We start from the raw sequence: 20,472 nt of genomic DNA, 5'->3' as shown, positions 1-20,472 counted from the left end.
ATGATGTAATGCTGCCGCAGCTGCCCCGACAGCCGCTCCCGTTGGCCGAGCCCGACAGTCCCCGCCCGGCCGCTCCTCCCGCCGCCCCCCCGGCGGCCCCATAAAAGCCCCGAGGCAGAGGCAGGGCAGCTTCCCCGGCCCCTCCGCCGCGCAGGTGACCCAGCGCCAGGTGAGCCCCGCGGGGGCACCTGTGGAGCCCGTCCCGCCTCTGCCGGCGGCTCCTCGGGCACCGGGACCGCGGGGAACGCTCGGGGGACGCTCGGGGGACGGGTCCGGCCTCCCCCGGCCCTGGCTCTGGGGCCGAGGGGGTTCCTGGCCGTATCCCGGAGGGATCCCGGCAGGATGCCGCCATCAGCACCACGGACAGCGCCCGGCGGCTCCTCCGGGCAGGGCTGGACCGGGACACGACCCGGGCATCCCTGACCGGGCACCGGCACCCGCCCGGACCCTCCCCGGAGATCAACGGCAGGTCCCCGAGGCGACGCTGGACTGTCCCCGGGCCAGGCAGGTGAGTCCAGCCCCGGAGGGGTCTCTGCGGGAGAGGGAAGGCAGGAGAGCGGGACAAGGGGGCGGCGCAGCTCGGGCCGCTGCCCGCGGGTGCCCCGTGCCAGGGCAGGGATGCCCGGGTCGCGTCCCGGTCCTTTTCCCGGGCAGGGACACACGAGGGTCGGGAGATCGCCCCGAGCACTCGGGAGGCAGTTTGGGGTCTGGCCAAGAGCCGAGGGCTGGCTGAGGTGGGACACTGGGATGGGTGGGATGGACTGGGACAGGCGCAGACGCCTTTTCCAAACATCCCAGCCCAGGTGGGACACGCTCACAGCCCGGGGGAGGGCAGGGAATAAAACCATGTGGAAAGCCAGGAATGATTGTACAAATCCAAATGTAACCTGCACCTGCTCGGCATCAAAGCTTTGTGTTGGAAAACCCCCAAATCCTTGTTTTGAAAGTGTGGCTGACTGGTGGTTCGTGTGTAAAGTTGTTCTTAATATTCCCTAGTTTGTAGGAGAAATGGGATATTTCACCAAGGTGCTTTGGGGAGCCAGTGCTTCAGTGAACAGCTATTTGAAAATATTTTTCCTCCATGGTTTGGTTCTCTCTGAGTACTCAAAATTTGCCTTGATGTGGTGGTACACTTTGGGTCTGTTGACAGATTGTGTTATATTAAAGTGCTCAATGGCTAAATTGGATTTCCCCCCAAAATGTGCTTCTCCAAAAAAAAAAAAAATAAAAAAAATTAAAAGCAAGCGGGATCAAATTAAACAAAGTGTTTTGTTTGCTTGGTTTGGGTGGGTTTTTTGATTTTTTTTTTTGTTTTATTTTATTTTGACAAAATTAAAATAACAAAGTATTCTACTCTGTCTCGAGCTGAAATAAAACATTTTTTCCTCTTTTGGATTATTAAACCAAGGATCTAATAGAGCAAATAGAAAAGCTAAAATGTTGAAGTGTTGGAGCACTTTGGAAATGGAGCATTTCACAGAGCTATTGTCAGCTGAGGGGATTTGCTGCATTTGTTTTAGCTCCATTTTTGGAAGCTGAGGTTCACTAAACGAATCCCTGTTCCCTGGAAATTCTCCCCCAGCCCTGCTAAACGTGGGTTTGAACACTTTGCTGAGCAGAGGCTCCACAAGGTGATTTAATCCAGGCTCAGCCTGGCCCCATCTCCTGTCTTTACACCTGGATTTTTCCTGAGTAATGTTGGCCTCTGAGAGGAAATGGAAACAAGCTGTTCTCCATTTTAAGGAAACTCCTATTTGCTGTTTCAGAATTAAATATTTGGGGGGGGGGGAAAGAGAAAAGAAGAAAAACACTTGAAAAGAGGGCTTGAATATCCACACAGCCTTCAAAGACATATTATAGACATTGAAAAAAACTATGGAGTGGAAACGCTTCCCTATGGAATTTGAGTGGAGAGATATCTTTGTTATCTCTCTGTAAGTCTCTTTAATCTCTCCCATCAGTTCTCTGTGCACAGTGACTCTGATCTGTCCTAAATCTGAGGGTCAGTTTGGGCAGTGCCTTGTCTCTTCCAGCATCAATATCAGGCATTTTCCCCTTTGAAGTTCAGCTGTAAAATAAGGGAGGGGGGAAAATCACGTTCTTTGCTCCCAAACAGAAGAAGCCAGAAAATTATATTGCACCAAATACCTATTCTTGCTTTTATGGGTTTATTCCTCATTCTGGGAAATCTCCTAATCAAATCTCATATTTCATATAAAAAATAGGAGGGTAGATGATATCATATCCTCGAAGCTAACTAAATTTGGTGTTGTTCAGAGCATTGCTTGATCAAAGTTACATTTCCATTCGTTCAGGGCATATTTTGTCACTTCTTTATTTTTCACTGGCCATTTTCTGTAGATGTCATAAGTGGATCCAATCCTGTCCCTGACAGAGGTCTCTGAAGAACAGGGGATTCAGGGTAAGGTCTGATCTAAATTCAATTTAATTCCTGACCCTTTAAGTACTCAACAAAACGACTAAACTGGAAATCAATCTGTCAGGCTGGTCCCACATCACCTGTTGGAAGGAAACATTGGAAGTTTTGTAGGAAATAAACACCCTGTAGATTTTTGTTGGTTCAAATCAACTAGAAATAACCCCAGGATCCTCCTCCCCTTCTCCTGCTCCCCGCAGACAGACAGTGTTCCAGCCTCCAGGCTCTGTGTGCCTTGCACAAATATTTGTCTGTGTGCAATCGTGGCATCTGGTAGTAGCTGGGAGACTGGGAGGTGCTTGGGAACCTCAGCAGGAAAAGGAGAGTGGGTTTGAGACTCCGGATCTGCGGCAGCTTTGGAGCTCGGATGGACACGGCGAGGTCCTTCTCCCTCGGGCAGAGACTCCTTCTGCCCCACACTCCTGCTGCAGGGGCTTGTTCAGGGCCCAAACAGGAGCTGAAGGGACTCTGAGCCAAGAATTTGGCTTCTCTGCTTGCCCAAATCCCAGAATGGTTTGGGATCATCTCATCCCACCCCCTGCCATGGGCAGGGACACCTCCCACTAGCCCAGGTGGCTCCAACCTGGCCTTGGACACTCCCAGGGATGGAGGAGCCACAGCTTCTCTGGGAAATCCATCCCAGTCCCTCCCCACCCTCACAGCCAAGAATTCCTTCCCAATATCCTTCCCCTCTTTCAGTTTGAAGCCATTCCCCCTTGTCCTGGCACTCCAGGCCCTTGTAAATAGTCTCTCAGTGTGGATCAAGGGGAGTTGTCTCTGTTGAGTTACTGAATTCAACCCCCTCCAGGAAAGCAAAAGAAATAAACCTCCCATGGAGCCACCCTGAGGCCCAGAAGGGGACTCAAAGCAGAGAAGTGATGGAAAGCAGGTGATAAAATTGATGTAGGTGTTCCCCCGAGGGCTGTTGGGATCCGTGTGTGGCCTCAAAGTTTGTCATTATTTAACACCTTGCTAAAATTGAGTGAGTTCAGAACAAACCAGTGTTGTGGTGGGGTTTGTAAAACAAGTCAGCACACACCTCACCTGAAAATGAGTAGGAGTGGGGTTCTAAATTAATTGGTAAATCCTATTAAAATGAGCTGTCTTTAAATGCTGAGGTGTCTTTCTAAACTGTGTCCTTACTAAAACAGGTGCTGGGATATTAATGTAATAAAATCTCCTAAATTTCAGCCTGGAGACAAAACCAGAAAAGAAAAGAAAAAAAAAACAAAACCTCAGGAACAGCTAATACAATATTCAATATTGATCTTTGTGTTTGAGTATCCCAAGGCTTCCCAGGATATCTGGAGCCTTCAGCACTGGCTGAGATTAAGAGGAATTGCCCTCCTAGCAGCTCTGAAAGCTCAGGTTGGACATGCACTACCCTGACTCCTGCACCCAGAAATATCCAGCCTGTGCCCAGCTCAGCCCTGTAGTTTGACCCTGCAACAGGAAAAAACCCTTATTGCCACATTTTTGTGGGACTCAGCAGAGCCTCGAGCCGTCCCAGAGCCCAGGGCTCCTCTCTGCCCGTGCAGGAATTGGGCCTTTCCCGTCCTGCACTCACACCCTGACTGCAGGAGCCCTTGTTTACAGAGGCCAGATGGCTCCTGCCAGTGGCCATTGTGCCCTTCCTGGGGCATAACTGGGATAACTAGGAGGGATTTTTTAGTTTCCCCTCATTTACAAACAGAGTTTCCAAACGGACACAGCTCCGGGTGTAGCAGCGGCCGAGGGTCAACGCCGAGGTGTTGGCTCTGAGCTGGAAGGGAGGCTCTACCAAGGATTTTTCCATGGTTGCTGATGGATGAGGGGAGGAGTTGGGTGTGATTCTGGCTCTGGGACTCAGGCTCAGGGGCTTAGGAAGTGCAAAGAATGGATATTTCCTGGCACAGCCTGCGGCTCTGCAGGTGACGGTGCAGAAAGCCTGCAAGGCCTCCGTGTCCTACTCAAGGGGAGAACTTTGCCTTCTGACTTATTTTATTTTAGAGACCTACTCAGAAACTCTCACAAACCAAACCTACAGTAACTCACACAATAGCAGGAAAATACAAGTGCACTTGCACAAACTCCAGCACTGAACTCGCTCAGGAATCAAATGCCACCTAAAGTCAGGCACCGAGGATTAAAGGATGTTTCCATCAGGTTATGCAAAGATCTTCTCTTTATCCTGTGTTACTTAAGGCTGTGCAGTCTTCCCAAATCATGTTCAGAAACAGAGCCCCCTCCCCTGTGATTTTTCCAAAGCATTTAGTGTTTTCAGGTGCCCAGCATGACATAGTCCAATTAATCCTGATTTTCAGGGCCCTCTAAGCACCCACCTCTCACAATCACTCCCTTTCAAAGTGTCTCAAACACAAATATAAGGCATCCAAAATCGCTGACTTCTTCTGAAAATCCAGAACCACAATGAACAGTCCCCCTACAAGATTCCAGCCCAGGTGAAAATCACATGGATTCAAGCCCCCCAAAATGAGAAGGAGTAGTCAGTCCCTGCTCCCGTAGGATGACAATGCACCCAGCCATTAGAGCAGAGTTTCTCTTAAAAAGGAGGAGACAATTGCACCATTCCCAGCAAGAACAAGTGCAAATCTTTCCAGTCCAGCTCACAAAATTATTAATGTTGTGGTCTGTAATTCTGGCTGATCAAATATTCCGTTGTTCTGTGTTGCCAGTCAAATGTTTGTGGAGGAATCAATGCCATGGAGTGATGGAAAACTTTCCTGAGTTCCTCCCCTCAGACAAGGTGTCCCTGTCTGCAAAAAAGGGCTCAGTGCTTTGCAGGCTCGTGGATTTAGCAGGAGCAATGGGAATTTCCCTGGAGCAAGGAGAGCAAAGGCCAGTTCAGACAAGTCTTCTCTGAACTGGGAAAGAGCCTCATAGCCTGGAATGTTTAATGAGCTTATTGGTTATAGCTCAAATGTGTTGTTTGGATTTGCTCAGAGGTAATTTATAACCTGAGGGGACAGAGGGAGGAGGACAGTTTCCCCTGCTGCCATGGTCAGGGGCACTGCTGGCTGCAGATCCCAGCAGGAGCAGGGAGCGGGAGCAGAGCTGTGCCCTCGCAGCTCTGGGAATCACCTGGCTCTGGATGTTCCCAGCTCAGCCTGGTGACAGGAACAGAGACACACCTGGGAGAGGACAGGACTTCTCCTGCTCTGGCTCTGGGAAAAGGTGAGCTGAGAAAAGCCCTGGTTTGAGCAGCTCCTCCTCAGGGAACGGCCCTGCCCGAGGCACAGCGAGAGCCGAGAAACGAACCGACAAAAGGCAACAGTTTGGTTCATTTTTGCAACCCTAATCTGAAACCTAAACCCACTCCTAAGTCAGGCACCTCAGATCCCTTGTCTGGAAAGATGGACATTGTGTCCCCCTTTTCCAGGGTACCAGAAAACCAAATCCAGTGATACCTGTAAAGCTCTGAAGATCCGAGAGCAAATGGAACCAGAGAACAGAAAAAGGTGATTATCCAGTCAGGTTTGGCCTGGGAGGAAGATTATCCATCTATCTTGCCAGACCTATTTATCATCTTATTTTCTCCTGGCTTAGCTTTTATCACCTTTCTAATCCTCCCCATCTAATTCAGACAACATTTTATTTTAGCACTTCTCAGCACACGCTGACAAGGGTGTGTTTGGAGCTCTGGGTAGGTTTTTTGTGACCCCGTTGAGGGGTTGCAAAGGTGGGTGGAACAATAGTTGCCAGCTAATGAGTTCACAACTTTGAAAAATAAATTAGCTGATCTTTTTTTTTTTTTCTAGAAGAGAGGCATTTTGTTTTTCTGCTGGTCTGTCAATGAGGGAATGGATCTGGAAGAACTCCTTTTCCTGAATTTCGGCAGGATGGAGTTGTTCTGTGTGGCATACACTGATCTAAATGTGTATCTGTTTATCTATCTATCTATCTATATGTTGTATTCTCTGTGATGTGTGTGTTTGACATACACAAAATGTGGATTTAAGTGGATGTGGTGCCTGAAATAGGTTTCTGGGATGGGAAGTGCTGGGATGCACCACTTGAGTCAAGCAGGACTCGAAGATAAATTGAAGGTGATGATGTTTTTCAGGTCCTGCTCATGATTTGGCCGAACCAAACAATGAAGTTCCAGGGCTTCCAGTCCCTCACAGGGTTCAACAACCAAATCCCAACCAGCCCCCTGCATTTTCCCTTTTCACCCACAACCAAATGGCATTTCCTCCCCCCTTTTGCTGGTGAATAAATCAGGGGCTAAACTTTATCATCTCTGGAGCCGTTTCCTGGAATAGCTCCAAGCGGAGCGCTCGGTGAGGGACAGCCAGGAGGCTGGGAGAGCTGATTACCTTCAGGCAGCCTCCGTGGAACATGCCAGGGTTCCTACAGGCACAGCCTAATGCAGGGCTTAGGATGCTGAACAGCCTCCCATTACAGGGCCGGCCATCTCGGCTCCTCCACGCCGAGAGAGCTCCTTGTTAACATGCACACCGGCGGCTCCGCGGCACAGCGGCGCACTCGGGGCTCATTAAGGGCAAAATCGTTCCAAGGGACATTGTTTCAGAGAGGAAAGAATTTTATTTCTCTCCGGGTTGGGGGTGAGTCGAGCAGAGCCTGAGGTTTGGCTCAGGGTCGTGCCGGGAGCTGTCACAGACGGAGCTGTGGTGGGGTCACCTCGAGATGCACCCAGGAGGGGCATGGTAAAATAAATCCGGGGGAAAGGGGTGGATTTAAAGCCTCTGGGAATAGCAGCTGAGGGGGGAATTGCTCAGGTTCCTGCCACTGCTGAGGGAGGGTCCCTGCCCACGCCAGCGGTGGCAGAGCAGCCGGGCTGGTTCTGCTCACGCTCCTCCAGACCTGCAAAGCTTTTGAGACCACAAAGGGCTGCTGTGACAAGAAGATCTCAGTCCACTTTAATCAGCAGGTACTAGAAACCCCAAAGAATTATCATTAATTGATACAAATGAGTTGCTGCACAGCTCAAGTGTCAACTTTCTCTTATTGTTTACCAGGCACTGGAACACACAAGATGTCTAATTAGTCATACACTGCAAAAAACCATCTTATTAGCGGGTCCAAGAGGGGAAGGACTAAAAAGCAACAAGGATGAAGCTATCAGGCATCACAGTTTGATTTCTTGTCCTGCATGAAGTGTTCTGGTAGCTCTCATCTCCCACATGTGCCACCACTCCTCAGGAATAACTCTGATGCCTGTTCATTCAAAGCTCGGCTCTATTTTAAAAATCTACTCTCTCTGAAAGGGCTGCCTTTAAAAAAAAACCAAAAAATTGTACAGGAAAAGGGACAAAATTGCTCCTCAACAAAGGGGCCTATCAACAGCCTGTCAATAATGTGCCAAAGGCCAGAACCTGCCTTTCAAAGAGGCTCTGAAGCCTCGACGTGTACTTTGAGAGCAATTAAGGGATGTGAGCAACATGATTATTATCTCATGGGTGACATTTTCATCGGCTCTTTGGGAAAAGGGAGAGATGGGCTCGAGATGGCTGTGATCAATGTTCACCCCAGGCCCACAGAAAGGGCAGGAGAACATGTGGTAGATGGGCCTGGAAAGCAAAATGTACAAGGGAAGGAAGGAGGGAGGAAGAGGTGATGGAGACAGAAGGATTTTAAATCTTGGAAGCTGAAAGGATGAGTTAGATGAGGAGGAGATGGAGAGGACCTGAGAAATGAGAGTGGGAATGTCAGGAGAGCTGGGAAGGGCAGGAGGGCAGGAGTAGGAGAGGAAGGAACTGGGATAAGTACAGGAAGAAGAGGGGAAGGATTCCGAGAGAGAAAGCCCAGAGAAAGAGTTCCAAACACAGGGAGAAGTCCCTTGTGGGCACATCACTGTGCCTCTTCCTTTTCCCATCCCAGTCCCTGTGCCATCCACCTTCTCATTTTTGGGGTCACAGCTGCACCCAGAGCCCAAGGAAGGAGAGACAGAACATGATGAGAGATGAAGGATGTCTTAGGGCCGACGTGCCTTTAGGATCACTCTGCTCCTTCCCCAGCATCCTGGATATTCATTAGGGTTGGAAAAGATCTCTGAGCTCATTGAGTCCAACCATGAACCATTCCATCAGTGTTGTCCATCCATCCTTCCTTTATCCCTTCTGTCTTCGTGCTGCAGGTGCCAGGAAAAGCCCGGGGCAGACGGGAGCGCGAGCGGTGCCGGAGGGACACGAGCGGCACTCAGGAGCAGGGACGGGGCTGCAGGTGAGACCCTCAACCACTGCTTGGGGCCCAACACTTGGGATAACGCCCGAGGGATGAGAGGAGCCTGGACACCAACCCAGGAATAGCAGCTGGCTCAGTGCAGGGATGCAGAGGAGCTCAGCCCTGACTATCCCAGGGCCCACACTGTGCTGCCCTTGGCCACGGGCTCTGCAGGAGCCAGACAGATGTTGGACGTGCCCAGCTGTGCTGGGGCTGGGCAAGATGCAAAACACATCTGCAAAAACGCAGATTTGCCTACAGCGTTTGCCCAATTTGCTGAATTGCTTGTTTAGGGGAAACAAACTTCATTTTGGCAGGAGAAAAACGTCGCTTAATTTGCTATAAAAGGAAACTCCTTCCTGCGTTTCGTTTCGTGGAAAAATTAGAAGTGTTAATGTTGAGCAAAAGAAATGATTTTTTAAAATATTTGCAGAGTTTTCCCTGTCCCAAAAGATCCTGTTATACTCCCAGCTCCTCTCTGCACGTATCTAAATTTCTGTGTGCATCTCCACACTCACATCCCGGGCAAACAATTCCAAGCAGCTCCAACAGACATCAGCTGCTCTGCATTCTCCAGGATTAGCCTCTTGAAGAAGATCTTAATAATCAAAATTATGCTATGTTACCAGTTAAACACTGGGAATAATTCCTCCATCACAGGCAAGCTGTGCTGAAGCCAGGAATGGACTGACAGAGGAATCCCCAGGGCCCCAGCAGGATGCATTAACAGTGTGTCTCTCTGGTGAGCCGTGATGGGAAGAGCACGGAGCAAAAAAGAAGGTAAAGTGGTTCAAAACAACTTGTATTTTCAGAGCCCAGTCTCCCACAGAAATCTTGGGAGATGCTGAGCTCTCCACTTCTTGATTTGCAAGCAGAAATAACGGTTTAGGAGCCCGGCTGAGACCCCTGGGTTTTAAATTTTCTACAGTATTTTTCTCCAGCCTCGTTTGCTGTCCTGCTAATTAATCCAGCTAATGGCTGGGTGGTTTTTTGTAACTTCAGCAGCAGTTTCTCTTTTTGTTAACACGAGCAGAGAGAACCCGAAGAGCAGGTCTCTGGAAGGATCCAGGCTGACAGCAATATTGCCATCTGAGTGAAGAGAACTCAGACACACATAATCCTCGGGAAAATTCATCTCCACCCTCCCGCAGACCCCGGTGAGAGCCCTTGAAGTGGTAATTAAAGTCTATTGAGTGGCAACTGCACCTGTTTAGAGAGGAGAGTGCGGGTAAGAGGTGCACAAAGGGAGATGAGCAGCACGGGGAGAGGAGCTGCTGGAGGTGGGGAGGAAGGGAGGTGGAAAGAAGGGATGAGAAAAGAAAAAAAGTGTTTGTTGGTTTGTTGAAGTCAATCCAAGCCGATGTGCATTTCCATCCTGCCCTTGATTTGCTCCCTGTGCCCCCTCAGCTCTCACCAGGCTCCCTCCCCGCTCTCACACCCGCTGATGGAAACTCCAGGGGGTTTTCCCCGCCAGCCCCGGCTCTCGTGGTGTAAATCAGCAGAGTTCCACCAAAGTCCTGGAGGACTGAGAGCAGCCCCAGCTCATTCACACCAGTGGGCTCATTAGCAGCCCCCTGGCTCCTGGGCTGGCACAGGGATGTGCCAGCGCTTGTCCCTCTGCCCTGGGAGAGAGCACATCCCTCTGTGACAGCCCGAGCCCCCCACTGCAAACCCTACAGCAGCCAGGGCAGGGAATCAGAGGTGTTTCTGGCTCTCTGGCTGAGAGCAGAGGGAGGTGGAAGGGGCTGGAGTGGGGCAATGCCACGTTCCACACCTGCTGGGATTCCTACATCTGTGTCTCCCAAATGTTCTGAGCCAGTGTCACCTCAGCATTCCCAAGGTCTGCAGGTGAAGCCAAGCAAAATGGATTTATTCATAAATTTTTGTTTGTGGATTTTTCCAAGGGCCTGGAGGGACAGGACACAGGGAATGGCTTCCCACTGCCAGAGGGCAGGGTTAGATGGGATACTGGGAAGGAATTCTTCCCTGGGAGGGTGGGGAGGCCCTGGCACAGGTTGCCCAGAGTAGCTGTGGCTGCCCCATCCCTGGAAGTGTCCAAGGCCAGGTTGGATGGGGCTTGGAGCAACCTGGAATAGTGGAAGGTGTCCCTGCCCATGGCAGGGGGTGGCACTGGATGATCCCTAAGTTCTCTCCCAACCCAAACCATTCTGGGATTCCATGATAAGCAACACTGGTAGCTGTGGATTTTTCCATGCCCTTGCAGGCCCCCACTGACCCAAGGACCACCCTCATTGCTGTGGCCAGTGAATTGACACTTTGCAGCCAGACTTGGTGGCCAAATTCTGTGGTACCACAGGGACAGAGCCCTTCTGGCACCTTCAACCCACCAGTGCTGACCGGGGCCACCAGATCACCACATGGTGGTTTGCTAATGGCACAACCCAGCAGGTGAAGAGGGAATACAGAGTGGAATCTGGACTGCCCTGGAATCAGGGAGCCAGAGACCAGCACTGCAGAGTGATCCACATGCAGTGTCCAGGGAAATGGTCACCCTGAGACCCACAGATTGATCACAGAATTCCTGGCTCCTTCTGCCACAATCGCAGTGTGATGTTGGATGGCAGCAAACAGGGCCCTGTGCTGTTTGTCCTACAGATGAGACTATAAAATCTTAATCAAAGACACCTTCATAGGGTTTTTTTGGTAGAATAATCACCCCTCACACTTTACATGTGCACTACAGACACCCACTCATTTAACCCCTTTATCCAACCCCCAAATCCCTTGGTTTTGGTGGCACTAGAACAGTAATAAAAGCGTTGTCCTTGCCACTGCAATTCCATGTGTGCCCCAGCAGCCAGCTGGGCTAAACCAGGATTCCTGGGGTGGGAGCAGGAGAGGAATGAGGTTCATCCCAAGAGCACCCCGAGGCTGAGCTGAGCAAACGAGTCAGGCAGAAGGATTCGACTGGTGTTGGCAAATTTTTCTCTCTCACTGGATTCAGCAGCAGCCGGTCCCCTGTGAGTCCCTGACCTTCACACTCCACAGGCTGCCTGGGATGGCTGACAGAAACCACAGGAGCTTTCTCCCTGTTCCTGATTGTCAGGGCACACAACAATTCAGGTGTGAATGTTGTTGCATCTGCTCTGGACAAATGCTGTCAGCAGCACCTCTGGAGCGTGCCAGCGTGCCCAAGGCTGTGCCAGGACATGCCTCTGTGTGAACGGAGGGGGACACACACTCAGAGAGCCACAGAATCCCAGGATGGTTTGGCTTGGAAAGGACCCTAAAGCTGCTTTCATTCCACCCCCCTGCCATGGCCAGGGACACCTTCCACTAGATCAGGTTGCTCCAAGCCCCGGCCAACCCGGCCTTGAAAAAGCCAATTCCTTTGGCTGTTCCAGGTGGGGTTTACAATTATTTGTGTGTCTGATCCAACCATTTGGCTACAGTTTATGAAGGCTGGCAAACATCCCTGGACAACAGGTCAACCTGCCAGTCCTGCCTTGGGATGAGAGGAATATTTGTGCTGACTGCAGAGGGAGCCTGCATGATCCACTTAACACTAAAAGCCCAACTGCCAAAGAATCATCCCTAAAATACCCTCCTTGCCTCCTAAATCCTACTCTTGTGCATTAGCCAACTCATTGGGCGGGTGGGCACCATGTGATATCTTGCCTCATTTCTACCTTTTTACTCCCAAACACTCCTCTCTCATTTTTCCCTCTCAGCTCTCCAGTCCCTCTGCCTTTCTCTCTCTCCACCTTCCCTCTGATTGCCGAGCAGCTTTTTGACTTTTCCATCAATAAGTCTAAAGAGCATTTGAAGCGCTCTGAAGCCCCTTTTCTCCTCCCTCCCAGTTCCAAGTCAGGCGAGCTCATCGATCAGAGGAGCTCAGGAAATATCTGGTGTTTTGTTGTCAGGCTGATAATAACATTGCAGTTGTGAATGGGCTGCTGCAGGCCTGATCATGGACACCTGCAGGGTTTGTTTAATTGCATTTAATGACAAATCCTATACAGAGGAGCATTGCCAGAGAGATTTATTATCCACCAAAGAGGCAAAGCACAACAGCTCAAAATATAATTTGCACTGAGCCTTTTTCCCCCTGCCTCTCTTTAAAGCAGTGTAATAAATGGCAAATCGGGTAAAGTGGGCACCACGGGTCTGGGGAGGAGGTGGGGGCAGAGGACAGAGATTGAAACCAAAGGAAATAACAGCAATAAGGCCACATTGTTCTCTCTGCCATCCCTGTGGTCTGGTCTAGAGGAAACACTGTTTGTTTAATTTACAGCCTGGAAGTGCAGCTGGGGATCTCTCGGTGATGAGCCTGTTCTGGCACAGCTGGGGGCCAAAAGTCCCCGCTCCTTCCAACCAGGCTTTTCCCCCCGTGCTCTGCAGCTAAGTTGAGCTCCCATCCATACAAACAATTACCAAGGAACTCCAGCAGCCTCCCAGCTGCCACTGGTACGAGGAGCCGGGAGCTTCCACATCCCTGAAATCTCTGGGACAAAGCAGAGGTGTCCTGAAAAATATCACGGTGAGAAATATGGCCCCACGGAGACAGATCCCACGAGCTGGAGTCTAGACATTGCACGACTCTGAGCCTGGAATTTATGCTTCCTACTAAATACCCTGCTCTTAAAAGGGAATGGCTGAGTGTAAAACCACAAGAAGAGTTCAGGTCTCGCTCATACTTCTTTTGTCTTGATTTTTATGTGATTTTCTAGCAATGATTTGTGGTAAATCCCTTCCTGCAGCTGGTGTGTCACTGTGCAGTGTCACTCCAGAACGAGGACTGAAAAGTGTCCTTGTCACCTGAAATTACAGTCCAGGTTAGCACTTCCCAAACTGTCTCCTCTCTCCAGTTCATCCATCTGTACAATTCCTCCTCTCTTCTAATTAGCCTGGGCAGAAGAGTGAATTGTCCTGAATTTTTATTTCTAAATCATCTCACTCCCCAAATGTTTTCGTTAGAGACCTCTCTGTGGGAGGGCAGAGAGGAAAATGTGTGATGGTTTAAGTGAAATTCTTCAGTTTAGGACATCCAAGAGTGATCTTATATTCAGTGTGAAGCTCACTTGATATTCAGCTTAGGATCATGGAATATCCTGAGTTGGAAGGGACCCACAAGGATCATCCAAGTCCAACTCCTGGTTAAATTTTTCCCTTTCAATGGTGCACCCCGAGAAGTTTGGGGGTGATGGGGATCCTGTACAAGAACCCCCCCCTCTGCAGTGCTGCTCTGGGGCTCAGTGCAGGCAGCAGTTGGTACTGTCCTTACACAAACACGGTGTTGGGTAACACCTGGACCCAGTTTTATCTGATTTCCTGGACAATGGTGGTATCACTAATGCTCCCTGTTAAATAAGACCACCTGGACATCTCCTGGTATCAGCTCCAGTTATCACAAACACTCTTGCTACCTAGGCCAGCACAAAGGACTCTTATCTCCAGAGCAGCACAAATCCCCTGACTGAAACAACCCATCTGGAGTTTGATTAAAGTGCCCATAGAAAGCACATATGTTAAAGAAAAAAAGGGAGGGAGGAAGGGAGGGATGGGGCTGCTCTCTGTGAGCTCACACAGGGCACAACCCCTGTCAAGAGCAGGAAACCCTCTCCTGTTGCTCCACACTCTTTCTCCTCCCATGAAAGGAGCAGCAGCTCCTGAGGGATAGTTTTTGTTTCTTTCCCTTTCATTTATTTTTTTTTTGTGCCACCTGCTTACAGAAGTACAGGCTTGGTGAAGATGGGAAGGATGCTGTTCCCTGCCTGGTTTCAGTGGCTGAGGTAAGTAAGCCTCACCCAGACAGGGAATAAAGTCCGATCCTTTCCATGGATGTGAGCCAGCATTGTCCTTTCACACCTGAGCCGTGCCATATGTGAGGTATTAACAGAGGAGAGCTGGGGAGTGGAAGCAAAGCTGGACCTGGGGTGAACTAAAGATTGCTCATCAACAAATCCAGGGAAAGGAAACAGCAAAAGGGGTTTGTTTTTCTTGCTTAAATCAGCCTCTCAGTGGGATTCCAGGAAACTCAGCACTATCATTATCTTTTCTTTTGCTGAGTCCTTTTCTCCAGCGTTCCCCAGTATACATTGCATTTGCTTATTTTAGTCAACTGAAATATAACCAGGAGACAGACAGGTTGACAGAGCACTCCTGGAGAAGTTTTATCACAGGGTAAGGGAAGAGGAGCCCCTGCTGAGCCCTGATGTCCCTGTAGAGCCTCCGGGAGTGAGAAAATGGAGCAGAAACTCACGGGAACAGCCACAAATTGGAGAGATGATTGCAGGGAGGTTTGCCACGGTCTCATGAGGAACTCTGCAAAGAGCAGCATCCATCCCTGAAAGGAGAGGCAAGAACAAGAATTAAAGGCTGATAAAACTGAGGAAGGAAAGCAGGAGAAGACGTGCAGGAGGACATCCCTGAGGAGGGAGCGCTGCTCTCCTGGTCTGGCTCTGTGTGGAAGACTAGTGATTTTGTTGTTCTGTTTATAAAGGTGACAACAAATCATAGCCTGCCATACAGCCCAGGCTGCCACGGCCCAGAGACCCCGAGAGCCCTGGACCTGAGAGCTGGCTGTGTCTGGAAGTGCTTTGGAGGTCAGGACGTGCCTTGTTCTGCTCCTCGTCCCATCCCCTTAAAGTCAACCAAGTCTGGGCTCTGAGAGAAGCAAAGGGAGATGCACCCGAGAAGAACCAAGCTCATCCTGCAAACCTGGCACTCCCCTGCCTCCCTTCAACACAGTTTCACTGGAAATCAGCTGTCAGGAAGGGAAGTGTCTCCCTGAAAGCCCCCCCAACACACCAGTGCAGGGTCAGGGCCCTGCTGGGCACTCAGGCACTGCTGGGACCTCGATGCCTGGCAGGGGTTGTTTGGAGAGTGGAGCCCTTTGCTTCCAGCAGGGCTTCAAAATATAAAAAGAACAGATTTTCAACACCACTCAGAGCCTCTATTCTCAAAGGTATTCAGGTGTGAAAATGAAACTCCTGAATCCTGTCAAGGCCAGTGGTAAAAGTACTGAAATGTCTTTAATAATTTGGGTTGTTGGTGCTGTTGAGCACTTTCTTTCTCTCTTTCTTTTTTTAACCAACCCAGGATATGCTCAGCACTGCTCACATCACTGGTACAATGGAATATGTGATTTAGGAATCACAGAATCCCAGAATGATTTGGGTTGGGAAGGACCTTAAAGGTGATCCAGTCCCACCCCCTGCCATGGGCAGGGACACCTTCCACTAGCCCAGGTTGCTCCAGCCTGGCCTTGGACACTTCCAGGGATGGGGCAGCCACAAATCTCTTGCCAAAAGAATTTTAAACCACTACAAATCCCTGTCCTTTGATGGTGCCTGAAAGAAAAGATCCACATTTCATAAGCCAGAAGGTCTCACTCTCCCCCTCCCTTTTACTCCCCCACTGACAGATTAAATCCACACCAAATTCCGAGGGCAGCAGTGCAGCCATTAATGCTGGAATGGCTGGGCTGGTGTCTGATGTAAATGAAACTCCACTGATTTAGTGTTCCCCAACAAGCCTCTCTGGTGTGTTCATCCTCTGCAGTCTGATCAAAATCCTCCCTTCCAGGTACCCGTGGCCTCGTGCCCCACATAACCACAGCAAATAATGTCATCACAGCCCTAATGGGGAAGGCAGTTATAGGACAAAAGCCCCTGCAGCAAGTTGGGGATTGGGTCATCGTTCCTCTTAATGTCATGGTGCCATTTCTCTCTATTTTTAGAATTGTTCCCTTTGTACAGCAAATTGCTCAACTGTAGAGAAAATCTCATCTCCATTGGCTCTCGTAGCAAGGAAGCATCTTCCCTCAGCTTCTGGAAATCACACAAACCCCTAAAAGCTGAAGGGATGGATAAAACCCGGGTACACAGCTGCCTGCAAACCTCAGCTTAAACTGAAAAAAACCCAAGGAGCTGCTGCAGCCACAGACTGAGCACAAAGACCTCGCAGGAAATTCTGCAGGTGCCTAAATTACCCACTCGCCCTTTCAGAAGTAACTCAGGGATTCAATAAATCGGCCTGGCCTCTGTTCCTAAATTATTTCGATGCTTTTGGAACTCTTAGCACAGTTCTAAACTCCTCCACATTTTGAGGGAAGCGATGGGGAACAATGGATTAGGAATTCTCGTGTAAGAATGTTCCCAATCACATATCCCAGCCCTTTATTTGTTATCCACCTTGCATTTTGTGGTGGCCCAGACTCCTCGGCACGGATTGAAGCTCTTTGGCTTCGGTTGCCCTCAAAGAAGAGAAAACACAAGCTGTAAATTCTGACTTTGCAGCCTAAATAAGCCAGACAGAGCAAGAACAGTTATTATTGCCATGTTATTGGCAGGGAATTGAGACACAGGAAGATTAAGTGACTGGCCCAAGGTCACCAAAGAAGCCTCTAGCAAGGGTGAGGGCTCAGCCTGGATTTCAGAAGTCTCTGCCCAGTACTTCAGCCATCCATTCACTTGCTTTTTAAGTACCCTGTCATTATTTCCATGAGGAAAATTATGCTACTCCTGGAGAAGCCAGCACCGTGTAATTCAGCTTGTCTGAAAGGGAATATGAAATGGCAGCTTCAAAAAAAATTAACCCTCCTGCCACACAATCTGGCAGCCCTGTCAAAACGGCTCATTTTTTACCTGCTCTTCCTCCCCTGGGTATTTAACTCCCCTCTCTATTCCCAGAACTCTGGATTGGGGCTCTGTGTGTGTCACCCCACAAATCCTCTGGGGTCCCTGGGGCCCTGTGGGGGCTGTGGACTGTACAGGAGGGACGTGGTGGCTTTGAGACACTCTCAGATGGGTGTTACTGATCCTTTATTCCCAGTTGTTGTGCCAGTGGAAGTGGGAGCTGCACCACTGCTGCTGATCTGGTTCAGCAGACACCCTCCAGCTTTGGGACACAGGCTGGGAGAGCTGGGAGGGTTCACCTGGAGAAGGGAAGGCTCCAGGGAGGCCTGAGAGCCCCTTCCAGGGCCTAAAGGGGCTCCAGGAGAGCTGGAGAGGGACCTGGGACAAGGGATGGAGGGACAGGACACAGGGAATGGCTTCAAACTGAAAGAGGGGAAATTTAGATGGGATATTGGGAAGGAATTCCTGGCTGTGAGGGTGGTGAGGCCCTGGCATAGGTTGGGCAGAGAAGCTGTGGCTGCCCCAGCCCTGGAAGTGTCCAAGGCCAGGTTGGAGCAACCTGGGATAGTGGGAGGTGTCCCTGCCCATGGCAGGGGATGGAACTGGATGGGCTTTAAGGTCCTTTCCAACGCAATCTATTCTGTGATTCCATGGTTCTGATCCTGTGTGATGTCTCCATCCCCCTGGAGCCCTGGTTTGGGACACTTTTGGTGGTGACCTCACCAAGAGAAGCCACAGGACGCAGGAGAACCGAGGTGACAAAGTGACTCTGGTTTCTGCCACAGTCAAAATCCTGCCCCAGACCTTTGAGGGTGATGCAGGTACAGCCCCTCCACCCCCACCTCCAGCTCTCTGTGACTCCCCAGACAGAATTATCCAGGTACACCCGGGCTGGGACCAAGGTCCTGAGGCTCCAGTACATTCCATATTCAGAGATCCACAGGGAGAGGCTTTTGTGACCCTTCTCCTCGTGCTCTTTATTCCCTCATTACTAAGCAATTTATTGATGGAAAAAAACATTTCCATCAGCTGCACTTTAAGCCACTCTGAGCCCACCCCAGAACGAGGGGCAGGTTCTGAGGTGGATTTGGGACCTAAAAAGCCTTCGTGGTGTTCAGGTGAATCCCTAATGGATTCTATGGAGGGGAAATTAATAGGAAGCTTTGGTTAATAGATACTTCAGATAAAAGAGCGAGTGCATCTGGTCACCATGGCAACACGAGGAGCCAGCGGGGAGAGGAAATGTCACCGTGTCTGTGCCTTGACCTGCAGCACAAACAGCCTCAAAGCTGGGGAGGGGGTTTGCACGTGGATGTTCCCAGTGGGGACAGAGGGACAGCTTGGATATTCACACCCAGGGAGCTGCTGCACACAGACACACAGCAAGGTTCTCAGGGCAGTGTAACACGGACCCAGTGTGCCCAAACCACTGCTTAGGTGTGAAAACACAATGGATTTGTGCCCAGAGTTGTGTGTTCGCACCTCAGAGGGATAGGGAATGATTCCAGGTATTCCAGCACACACAGAGGAGTGGCTGAGGAAGCTGGGGGGGCTCAGCCTGGAGAAAAGGAGGCTCAGAGGGGACCTTTTCCCTCTCTGCAACTCCCTGACAGGAGGAGGGAGTCAGGAGGGGGTCGGGCTCTGCTCCCAGGGAACAAGGGGCAGGATGAGAGGAAACGGCCTCAAGTTGTGCCAGGGGAGGTTTAGGTTGGATATTAGGGAATATTTCTTCACTGAAAGGGTTGTTAAGCTCTGGAAGGGGCTGCCCAGGGCACTGGTTCAGTCCCCATTCCTGGAGGGATTTAAAAGCCGCGTGGATGTGGCACTTGGGGACATGGATTAGTGGTGGCCTTGGCAGTGCCGGGGGAATGGTTGGACTCGATCCTGGAGGGCTTTTCCAACCTAAATGATCCTGTGATTCCTCCTGTCCCGATGTGCAGGAAGCTGCCCTTGCACAGCACGGACACACTGGAGGTGTCACTGAACCACAGAACCACGGAATGGTTTGGTTTGGAAAGGACCTTAAAGCTCATCCAGTTCCACCCCCTGCCATGGGCAGGGACACCTCCCACTATTCCAGGTTGCTCCAAAGCCCCGTCCAACCTGGCCTTGGAGACTTCCAGGGATGGGGTAGCCACAGCTTCTCTGGGCAACCTGTGCCAGGGCCTTACCACCCTCCCAGGGAAGAATCCCTGAGCACACTCAGACCTCGTGTGGGAATTCTGCCACGGACACTCCGGCTCTGGCTCCCAGGAGCACCTGCTGCTCCCCGGTGACTTTTTAGCAGCTGCTGAAGTGAAAACTGGGCTCAACAGTGCCTGTTATGCAAAAGCAGTTTCTTAGCAACAAAAGTGATATTCAGTGCGAAGGCAACAGGCATTAGCGGGGTAATCCACAGTAATTCCAGACAAGACCTAAAATGGGTGGATGGACTGAATAATAATCATGACAGACGGAATAATAATAATGGAAATAATGAGACTAATCTTATTTTCCCGGAAAGGAGAAAAACAGCTATAAATAAAATACAGCGGGAGAAACCCCATGCCGATTCCCTGTATAAAGATTAGAGACACTTAAAGTCAACTTATGCCCTAAAAATAGGCTCTGGTGAGTAAAGCTTTGCTCATCTAAGCTGGGCTATTTATTGCTCGAGTGTTTTCCCTCGCTCCAGGCAGGTATTGTCACTCAGGGACGGAGGGAACTGGACATAACGTCCTGTGGAGGGGATTTGAGGGAACAAATCTGTGTTTGCTGTTGGAGACGAGGCTTTGCCACCTCCAAAGCAGAAAGTTGCACCTTAAAACGCTCCATCAGATCTGTCGCAGCAACGGGGTCGCACTGGGTGATCCCTGAGGGTCCGTTCCCGTTCCAGCTCAGGATATTCTGATCCCACAGAATACAAGTGGTTGCCTGCAATTAAACCACGTTAGGTTAACGCTGTGTAAGCCGCTGTGTCTTGAAGTTCAACAACATCAAGGAATTTAATATAAATAAAACCGGCATTAAACGTACACACGCTGTGAATTATAAAGGCATTTGTACGGCACCCGCTCCTCACGCATCGGCCCGCGCGAGGCACGCTGGGAAATGTAGTCCGGACTCCGGTAGGGCCCGCTTGGCGGCGCTGGCTGCTGGGGCGCTGGAACTACAATTCCCAGCATGCCTCGCGCGAGGCGGGTTGCGCGCCCTGCCCACTGCCCGCTCCCGTGCTGCCTGCTGGGAAACCGAGTGCGCGCGGCGCGGGACCGT

At 50.4% G+C, this 20,472-nt stretch overlaps 2 long non-coding RNA genes across 9 annotated transcripts; one reads left to right on the top strand and one right to left on the bottom strand.

Moving 5' to 3' along the window:
• Nucleotides 1–126: 126 nt before the first annotated feature.
• Nucleotides 127–19,286, top strand: LOC113989712. 7 transcript variants are annotated; one of them, XR_005564093.1, is made up of 6 exons: nt 127–508; nt 8,535–8,620; nt 9,281–9,400; nt 9,654–9,777; nt 14,314–14,373; nt 19,161–19,286. It is a non-coding gene; the product is annotated as an uncharacterized LOC113989712 (long non-coding RNA). The 7 variants fall into 7 exon arrangements; XR_003541374.2 differs by lacking the exon at nt 19,161–19,286 and adding an exon at nt 16,323–17,195; XR_005564095.1 differs by lacking the exons at nt 14,314–14,373; nt 19,161–19,286 and adding an exon at nt 16,323–17,195.
• Nucleotides 2,130–20,279, bottom strand: LOC113989711. Of its 2 annotated transcripts, XR_003541370.2 has the most exons (4): nt 20,236–20,279; nt 20,020–20,133; nt 14,844–14,927; nt 2,130–2,520 (listed from the first exon to the last, which is right to left on the bottom strand). It is a non-coding gene; the product is annotated as an uncharacterized LOC113989711 (long non-coding RNA). The 2 variants fall into 2 exon arrangements; XR_003541368.2 differs by lacking the exon at nt 2,130–2,520 and having other exon boundaries at nt 12,607–14,927.
• Nucleotides 20,280–20,472: the final 193 nt, after the last annotated feature.

Source organism: Pipra filicauda, unplaced genomic scaffold (assembly GCF_003945595.2).
Source record: "Pipra filicauda isolate LSUMZ 115617 unplaced genomic scaffold, ASM394559v2 scaffold285_size1263560_pilon, whole genome shotgun sequence".
Classification (NCBI taxonomy): Eukaryota; Metazoa; Chordata; class Aves; order Passeriformes; family Pipridae; genus Pipra; species Pipra filicauda.
Note: the sequence above shows the minus strand (reverse complement) of the source record. Positions and strands in the feature narration are given on the sequence as shown.